Here is a 10,388-nt window from a genome sequence, read left to right on the forward strand (position 1 = left end):
TTTCTTAGGTCAGATTTTTGTCATATATATAAAATGTAATTTGAGAAACGCAGAGGCTTAAACCAGCTTGAATTACAGGACTCTCCCTCTTTTTGCTGAGCCCTGTGTATTTAAGAGACTTGCTGGCTTTTTACGGTGTCTAGAAGTTGTTAAATGAGTTTAAAAAACTGTAAAAACCTTCCACCAAACTATCTTGCTTATTTGCAAGGCTCAAGGAAGGATTTTGTTTGTTTATTATTTTGAGAGATGGATTGAAAGATTTTGAAAGGCAGTCAGAAGGGTTTGGAGTACTGAGGAGATCCTTGATAACTGATAGTTCAAGAAATTGCTTCATCAAACAGGGAGGGCAGGCATCTCTTCACTCCTTTGAACCTTCAGTGTTGATAACGAGGTTTTAAAAGTTGTTATTTGTAGGGAAATTGTTTTTTTTTATGTATCTGATTTATAGGTAGGGGATTTTCAGTATGGGGCACATAATAGTAAATGACTGAGTCTTCATTTGAACAAAGGACTAATATCAAATTAATTAAGATCCACCTTTCAGCAATTTTGTTCACAAATCCAGTGGAAAAAAAATAATCTCTGAAGTCACTTAGAAAACTGTCAGTAGTAGATTGCATGTGTATGTGTGAAACCAGCAGACTATTCACTGGAACTTTGTAATAAATGATCAAATATTTTGAAAAATCTTGTAAGTAGCAATCCAAGTACAAATGGAGAAAAGGATGGTATGTCCATATTTCACCAGCAAGGCAGATTGTGACTTTACAGAGAGACTTTAAGATGTTTCAAGTTCTAAGTTTTTTCTTGGATGAAGCAAATGACTGGATCCTGCAATGCTTCACTGAAGTCTGCTTTTGTCAAACAGAGTAGAAACAAGAGAAGGCTGAACTCTCTCATTGCTTACAGAAAGTTTTATATTTTCTAGGATTATATATTTGGAACACCTTATATAACAGGCCAGGCACTAACATTATGAAGTCACCAAGTATACATGTATAGTGCTTCTAGCCAACAGCAAGAGGTGGACTAAAGATTTTTTGGAGACCAAATCAGCACCTGAAAATTGATCTCTCCCTCTGTCACTCCTTTTCCCTCCTAGAAAATGGCAGATGGTCTGATGGAGACAGAAACTCCCAAACAAACTGCTGTTATCTCATAGAAATAACTGGAAAAGATAAAATTTTCTCTAGTAACTTACAAACCTAACATACTTCAGTCACTTAGTCACTTACTTCTTCCATCACACTCTTATCTCTGTTTTATTGTGCTTTATCTTTTTCACAAGCCATTCTGGGTGTAAGTCCGTAACATATTTACATTGGGCTAGTTTAAGAAGATAATTCTTTTTCTGCAAATACCTGATAGTGCCACTTGTCCTTCTATGTGACAATACTTATAAAATTTTGTTTTTCCTTAGAAGATCATGCTAAATAGATCCATAAAATTTAAGCTGATGCCTTCTCATCCACTTGCTGTACCTATGTATTTCATCTACAAGGCAAGTAGAAACTGGGATGTGAATAGCAAAGCAGAATTTGACCTTCATTTTTTTGAGTATGACCTAGAGGAGAATTTTTCATCTCTGCACTAAAAACATATAAAAATGTAAACTGGAATTGGTGCTATTGATTTGGTTCTGGTATTCGTTTATTTGCACACCTACTACAGTATCCATGACTTTTGGGATTTTCAGAACAGGTGCATGTTTTTTGCTTAAAGAGGTGAGTATGAGAGAACTGCAGTGAGCTGTGCTCATTTCCATTATGCTTAGAGGCCTTTGGTGTCACTGAGGTTAAACTGAGAGGTCCCAGTTAAAGCACCTATCTGTTAAACTTTGCATGACACCAAATGTATTACTCAGCCTGTGAGAAAACCAAAAATTGATTCTAGGAGGGAAAGAACCTCAGAGTTCAAAGGGAATAACCAATGCCAAGACAAGGAGAAAAGTAGGTATGTAGCTGGTGGCAGTACAGGTAAGAAAGGGTCTTGAATTGATCTGGGTAAAACAATTTTGAGGAAATAACAGTGCCTTTTACAGATAACAGTACAGAAATAATGTCTTTGAGGATAGACTGCTTCCGGGGTAATGACTGAAGGGAAAGCCTGCCTCAAAGATGTGGAAGCCCTTTTGTTTTTCAAGAAGAGTGTGATCTTTCAAACCACTGCTCTGATGAGTTGGGAAGGACTGACTGGTGAGATTGACTTTACTGGCCCTTGGTGAACTCCCACTCCAGGGTTCAGCGGTGAATCTTCCTTCACTATCTCAAGGGTATACCTAATTTACACAATTTATCTCCTTCTGTACAACTTCCACTGGAGTCAATCGGAGCTGTGTGCCTGAAGTCAAGGGCAGAATTTGGCTCAGAGAGAGTATAACAGCTTCAGTGCTTTGCCAAATGAAATACATTTGGAGTCTGACATGCACAGTTGGATGCAGTAAGTAAAAAATCAGTTTTACTGGATACAAGGCTTCACTGAGTAGTGCTATTTCCCTCTTATCATTGTTAAAAGATGTGCTTTATAAGAAAAACTGTGGTAGATCAGACCAGAGACTTATCTTACCTACTGTTCATGGAATGATACTTTATGTAGCTCCTTAGTTTCCAGTGCTTTGTGGCTAAAGACTTTCTCTGTGAGAGGCTGCATTTTTTATTTAGCTCTGCATCAGTTATAATAAAAGTTGTGCTAAGCTTAATTGATTTCTTTGTCACAGTTCTTTTAACTCATTCCAAATAATTTTCCCAAATTCATCAGCACTAGCAACACCGTTGACTGATTAAAATCTATACCTCATTTAAAACAGACATTCAGCTTATCTAGTCACTGCTGAACAAGTATTTTACTGCTAAGTCCCAGTATCTTAGCTCACCAGTGTCAGGAACATGGATTCTAATGTGGCTTTTTCTTGTGAGGTTATTCTCATAAAAAGCTGTTCTGAACTGTTAAATGACTGCCTTGTGGAAATAACCTTTTAAGTGTAGGTAATTCTCATGGGATCATCTCTTCTCGTAGTTACAAATTTTAATTGAACAAAATTGTACATATGGGTCAGAACTCAGCTATTCACAGATTTTTACATTCTACAGGAGTCTTCCATGGGAACCATTAGTTGCGGCTGTTTGTTCTTCCCTAAAAACACAGTGGCCTACTGCTATTTCCCTAAATAAGTATCTGTAGAAAAAAATACAATGCTTTTCAATGTTAACTACATATCCCTGAAGTGATCTGGGTTTGTTTCTGGGTTGGATTTTTTTGAAGCTTTGGCTGTGTTTTGATTTTCACTGTGAGGCTTCCTATTCTTTTCCTTCATAGTTTTTATCTTTGCTTTAAAATTTATAGTTCTGTCCTCTGATGAGAAAATCCAAATGAGCAAATCCATTCACTAGAAATTATTTTCACTGAAATCACCGATTCGTTCAAACTCCTTAAAACAGCCAGTCTGCACATCAGTAAGGAATCTGGTCTCTCTGACCCAGCAGAGTTCAAGATTTCTGTTGATTGTTTCCTTTAAAGCAACAAGGCAAACCCCCTTGTTTTTTAATTATGTGGTAGTTTACAATACTTATGTGCAGTGCAACATATGAGGCCAGATTATTTTTCTTTAAAATTATGTCAGGACTTGGTGCAATGTTACCAGGAAGCACTTCTTTTCTAGCTAGATGTTTCAAGGATGGAACTGTCAAAAATTTCAGAGATGCAAAAGACATTGCTATAAAAAAACCAAGGTGAAAATGTTTTGGTTAAAACAATGGAAGATATTTGGGATTCTTTTCCCCCTCAGCATGTGGATTTTAATAACTGTTTGTTGTTAATTACAGAACATACTGCACCTTCTAATAAACACATCAGAGGAGAATCAAGTTAATTTGTTATATTCCCCTTTGGATATGGTTCCCATATACACAATATTTAGACTAAATCCTGCAACTACTTTTTTTTTTAAATCAATATCTTAGGGAGGCAGGCTCTCAGAAATCTGAACTACTGGGGGGAGTGGAGACTGAATCACTGATTATGCTCATAAACTAAAATACCACACTATATAAGTCTGTGAAGTTAAGTGCCTTGAACAGACCAAAGATGCCTAACTCATATGCATTTCTTTGAACAATTAAATCTTAGTATTTGATGCTGAAAGCCTGCCTTTATGTGAGAAGGTTTGCAGAGCTTGGAAGAAGGAGAGAAGCACCTGTAAGATTAGAACATTATTTAAGATAATGTCTATGAGGAGGATCCTAGGAGGATCTGAAAATATTGTATGCAGCATCTGAAATATTTCCATATAAGATTATATTATATGTTGTACAACTATTAGTTAGATTGGCCACAGCTGGTACTTTACAACATGGACATGTAATAAAGGGAAAGGTACCTATATGGAATAGAAATGAAATAATCAAAAGCCTGTGTTCGAATAATTTAACAGCACAAAGTTATTGCAATCCAAGAATATTTTAATTAATCAGAACCAATAAAAACCCCTTAAGTAAAATATAATTAATTTTATATAAGTTTCAAGGGTTCTTAATAGAATAAATCTCTTGTGTGAAATATTTAGGTAATGACTATCATAAAGGAGACTGCTTTAAAGTGTAATAATATGTTCTGAAAGAGTGTGCTTTTTATTGTGCCTAAGACTCAGTTAGCTGTAGCTGACTTTGTATGCCAGTACTTCCACAGTACCTTCCTGCACTGTCACTGTGGTTGTCCTTAAAATATTTTATAGGATTTGTTCTCTCAGTCTTCTTTTTTCCTTTTTTTTTCTTTTTCATTTCTTAACATGCTGAATACATCAGAAACAGGCTGAACTGATGAAAAAAATCTGAGATAAAATCTAAGATAGACATCTAAGAGCCTTTTACTTTTGTAAATTTTACCCATGGCCACCCACAGAACGGCGTTGGTTTTTTTGGTGTGGTGGTTTTTTTTTAAAAATTTTTAAAAGAAATTATTTATTCTTATTTCTATCTTCTGTCGTATTTCCAAATTTATGACTGTCTGGAATACAAGAATTCCCATTGGTGAGTAAAGTTAGGGAGTATCTGCTAAGCTTTCATATGTTCATTTTCCATTTATATATTCATATTTCCATTTATTAATGAACATGTATGATGTGAGAACATTAAGATCCTCTGCCATGCATTATGGGTACATACTTTCATTTAAAATGATTTGTTAAAAATAACATGAAGTTCATTATGTTCAATAGTTAGCCATTAACTATGGCTAACTCTTCTCATTAATTTTGAAAATGCATGCAGTTTATATTGGTATTGAATACAGCCTAGTTCATGGAAAAGTCTGATTGCACAGTGAAGGAGCAGATTGTCTTTGCCTTGAGGAGCTTGTCACCTGAAAATACAAAAGATATGTAGGGTGAGGGCGTATACCAGAAATGAAGGGCTCACCACACAGGAGGAGAGTGGAGATGAGAAAGGTTGAGTCACAGGGGAGGAATGAGCAACAGCCTGTCAGGAAACACCCTGTGAGTTCCAAACATTTTTATTTTGTTTGATACGGGTTTGGGTAGGTGGAGATCAGTTAAATGGGAAAAAGAAAAGACAGGGAAAGGGAGGCAAGGGCATTTCAGGATGTGGAGAGGAGAGGAGGGAGCAGGCATGTGATGAAGCTGAGGGTAGAGAAAGGGAGAAGTGTGGGGGCGAGATGAGTTGCAACAATCAGCAGTGAGAATGGATAATTAAAAATCATGAGTGTCTGTCAGACGTTAAGCCTATTTTACCTTTGCTATGTCAGCTTCATTGTCAGACTGGATCCTCCCTGTAGTCTCTTCCTCATTCCAGGCTGCTCCTGTCATTGTTTAACACAGTTGTGCATGAACTGTGCATGCAGACTGAAGCCATAAAATTATACAGTGCACTTAATTGAAAGATTGAAAAATTACTTTGCAGCGACAGACTACACAATGGTTGACACTTAAAGACTGATCTTAGGCAACTGTACTCAGTGAGTGTAATTTAGTGTTGTAACTTTCACATATGAAACCAATGATTTTTCCTTTGGCGGAGGGAAATTGTTCTTACACCACATTAACTTTTAGGGCTGGAAAGGGAACTTCTGCCTTTACCCATCCCTCTCAAAGATTCAGAAAGAAAATAAGATTTCTCACTTATGCTTGACATAAAAAGTCTGAATCTCAAAAATGTTCTGTATGTGTGTGTATTTCCTTAAGTCAAATGATATATTGAATTTCCTTAATATTAAAATGTTTTGCTTGTGTGCTGAGAATTTTTATTTTTGATTTCAGAAATGATAGTATATAATGGTAAATAAATATTCTATTGAGAAATCCTAGATCAACTCCAAGTCTTTCATCACTGCCACCCTTCCTTTCTCAGAGAAACAAAACACAACCAAGTTCCAATTTTATCTTTCCTCCTTGGTTGCCAAAACTTCTTTGAATAGAGAAGCTCATTTTTACTGAAAAGCTAGATTAAACTAGAAGAGTTTGAAATGCAGGGGCTCTGTGTTCCCTAATTTCTTCAATAAAATATGATGAAAGCAGCAAAGTATATCCAAACAGCATCTAAATTGTTTGAATAGTGACACATATCATGGCTGAGCTGTATAGGCTGCATGCCTGGTTATTTAAGTTCAGTTACTGGCTGCCAGAATTACACTCATGGGACCCCAACATCTTCAATCCATAATCTCATTTTCCAGTCAAAATTCAGAAAAAAATCCACCCTCAAAATACAGGAAACCCAAACAAACCATTCTCTGTATGAAGCCAAGTTTTTTTGCAATTCAATAAATTCAGACCTTCTATCCATAAGCTCAGCACTTGCATTGTCAGCACTTACTCTTTTAAGTGGAATTAGAAAAACAAAACATCAATGGAAAATCAAGCTGATTTCAATATTGTTCAACAAAGCAGGAATCAGCTGACACGGTAGGAACTTCTTATCCCATTTTCTCTGAACAGCAGGGTAGGAGCACTTCTAGTATTAAGATATTTAATTTTTTCTAAAAATTACACTGAAGACTGCAGTTTTGTGTCATTTATAAATATTTTAATTTCATAATTGTTTCCATACAATATGGAGAAGGAACCCACCAGAATTCCTGACGTATTGAATATTCTTACTACTGAAGTCTCACTTCAGCATATAGTGTCAAACTTGCATCCCTTGATCACATATGCTGAATCTCTCACAGCAGAATAAATTTTTTTATTTATTTTTCAAACAGCTTTTCTCGTGCAAGTACAGCTAATGGCACATTATTTTCAACCTCTGTGTGGTAACACTTCATGCAGACTAACACCTCTACCTAGAGCTCATTAAAGCAGCACTTACATACCTTCAATACAAAGGGAATACTTGTAGGATGAGCACTGGGTGTCTGATCTCTTTTTACACAGATTATCCTTTTTTTTCAACCCTGCTCTAGGCATTGCATGAGTGAATTTATTCCTGAAATACTGTAGTAAGAATTCTCTTCTTCTCTCATTAAACTGTCAAAAAATATATCTGAGAACCAGATACTTCACTGCAGTGTATTAGGAAATTTAGAAGATTACAATAAAAAAATGTGAATGTTCATCTTCTACCAACTTACAAATTACAGTTTCTTGTAAGCATTACTTTTTCAGCTTTTAAAAGTAAAACCTTTTCATAAATTAAAAACGTGAGTGTTAAAAATGAATACATTTACTATAAACTCTAATTCTGTATCTGATTTAACGAGATGTGATCATATTGTCAAAAATCCTCCTATCTTTTTTAACACAAAAGTGCTACCTTAGAAGATGTAACTTCGAACATCTCTGGTTTGCTTTTACTTTCCTTTTCCGTTCATAGCTTTACAAAATGCAACCACGGAGTCTCAGATAGTGAAGCAGAATCTCATTTCTGTGGAATGAACAGGCATCTCATTTCAGGAGTCAGGCAACACTTAGCAGGCACATTGGGTACATCTTTTTGAAAGTCTAATTGATGACATCAGGCTTGGATCACAAATAGTTAGATGCTTACTTTCATTAAGGCCTTACTCTACTGCCATTAAATAAATAAATAATTACAGATGTTGTTGATGATATAAATACCTAAATAAATTGAAGTCTTTATTTTTTCTGGATCTGCATTTTACATACAGATCCTTGAATGAAGAGTCCTGATGGGACGAGGTTGGCACACAGAGGCAGCTAGAGAAGAAGATACAATTCCTTTGCAGGTGCAAACAGTTAAGTAACTGCAGCAGCGTCTGTATTATCCTGACTAATTATTCTGGCTTACCTCCTGAGTTAAATAATGCTCCAAGGGAAACAAGCAGGAAACCTAAATGTCACATCCTCATGTATTTCTCAGTGAAGTGAAAGCTCAGTCCATACTTAGACCCACAGGCTTGCCTGACTGCTATAATAGGACTCCTTTCTAACATTTCTGAGAGAAATCAAGCTCCATCCTGGTGATGGAAAGCATCACGAAGGAGAACACCGAACAATGCTTAAGTCATTCGCAGTTCTACGTTTCGATACACATTATAATTTCTGTTTGTTGTTGCAATAGTACCTTGGAGATCCATCTAAGAACTGCCAACAGCTCAAGAATCACTCTATGAGTTGTCACAGGCAGCCATAACAAAACACAACTCATACCCTAAGTACCCTACTTTTAAAAAGGATGACAAATACTGAGCAGACAACTGGGACCTGAAGGCAAGAGAGTTATGTGATCTACACATCACAAATCTGTGGCAGAGTCACGAATAGACCACTATTACAGCATGTTGACTTGTGTTAAATAATATAATTAATTTTTTTACCATTTGTGTTAGAGATACAAAGCTATGGCAACAAAAGCACAAAAGCAACTGTTGCAATGCCTATTACTTGGATGGTCATGTGTCTCCTAGAATCTACAGCTGCAGTTTGGATTAGGTCCAAAATTGGTGTTAGATACTGTACAGATGAGCATTGTAGTGTACATCTTTTTGGCATCTGAAAGGACATCAGTGAATACCTTTTTGGCACCTAAAAGAACATCAGTTGATATTTGGAACCATGAGGTGAATACTTAAGCTCTGCTTAAAAAAATTAGGAGCAAAGAGTTAAGAATTAATGTCAGTTTTCTCCTTGGGAGGATGTATCAAGTGAAAACCCTTGGGGGTCTCTCCTAGATCATGTATCTTTCAACATAGCCATAATTATCTGGACAGAGAGCAAATAACAGAAAAATGGAGCTTGCTAAGAGTCGTAAATTATTAAACACAACAAGAAAAAGAAATTTCCTCCCTGTTAGTAGTATCTCACTGAACTGACTGAATGGGCAATTGAGTAGCAAGTTAAAACCAATATAATAAAGCTGAAAGTGGTATAGGAAAGGATGACAGCAATGATTAAAGGTGTGGAATGACTTCAAAACAACCGGTAACTCAATAGACTAGGACTGTTCAGTTTAAGAAAGAAGTTGTTTAAGTGGGATATGAATTATTTCTGGAAAAAATCATTTGCACAGAAAACTTGTCTTGGAAAACAATTATTTTCTGTTTATACTAATGCAAAAACTAGGAGGAAACAAATGAAACTGGCAGGTGTTATGTTGAAAATGAACAAAAAGAGAGATTTCCTCCACGGTAGACAAGCTGTGGAACTCTGCACCTGAAGTTATTGTGGACATTGAAAGATTATCTGGGTTCAGAAAAGTGATTAGGCATGTGAAGAAAAATACCCATAATATTCCACATGCAGCTGTGGACTGTCTCAGGAAGGCTGTCTTTTGCAAGTTTATGGAGGAGGAGAAAGTCAATAAGGGAACTATAACTATATTCTAGTCTTGTACTCTAGGTACTTGCTGTTGGCCAGTTGAATATGATACTGCAAAAGGTGGATGTTTTTTCCCTACCTCTTTACAGCTTTTTTTTTATGATATTATAGGCAAAGAATGGGCACAATTGGGTCTGCCATTATAACTCATAACAGGTCACATGCTGAGTAAGAAACCATCTAAACCAGCCATAAAGCGATAAAAGCCCCATTTGACCTCAGTAGTAGCACAGTGTTTGAGTATGCAGTGGTGCTTTGACTGGAAGATGATGGACCTTAGCAGGAAACACTCATAATCAAACAGGGTCAGGCCTCAAAGCATAATTAGGTAGGAAGCTCTTATCAGATAATCTTTTGCTTTGAACAGATTGCAAAATCTAACTCAGGCAATTTGGCTGCTTTTATCTCACCAAGCAGCAAAGCAAGGACAAAGGCAGGATCAGCTCTGCGGTGGGGTTCTGGGGAGTTCATTCTTGCATCGTGTGGCTCAGAAAATGAGCTAGGTCTCACTGGAGTTGAGACTGATTTGAGATCATGCTGATTGTCCTGGAGTGGAAGTGTTGTATGAGGAGGTTTGGGAATAGGTAACACAGGCCCTTTA

At 36.5% G+C, this 10,388-nt stretch overlaps 1 long non-coding RNA gene across 1 annotated transcript in view; it reads left to right on the forward strand.

The window, feature by feature from the left end:
• Nucleotides 1–5,120: 5,120 nt before the first annotated feature.
• Nucleotides 5,121–10,388, forward strand: part of LOC114066967 — a 20,744-nt gene continuing 15,476 nt past the window's right edge. The window contains exon 1 of the long non-coding RNA XR_003573276.1: nt 5,121–5,151. This is a non-coding gene — a long non-coding RNA (uncharacterized LOC114066967). The remainder of the gene's footprint in view (nt 5,152–10,388) is intronic.

This window comes from Empidonax traillii, unplaced genomic scaffold (genome assembly GCF_003031625.1).
Source record: "Empidonax traillii isolate 1590-97213 ecotype Southwest subspecies unplaced genomic scaffold, ASM303162v1 scaffold837:size744043, whole genome shotgun sequence".
Lineage (NCBI taxonomy): Eukaryota > Metazoa > Chordata > Aves > Passeriformes > Tyrannidae > Empidonax > Empidonax traillii.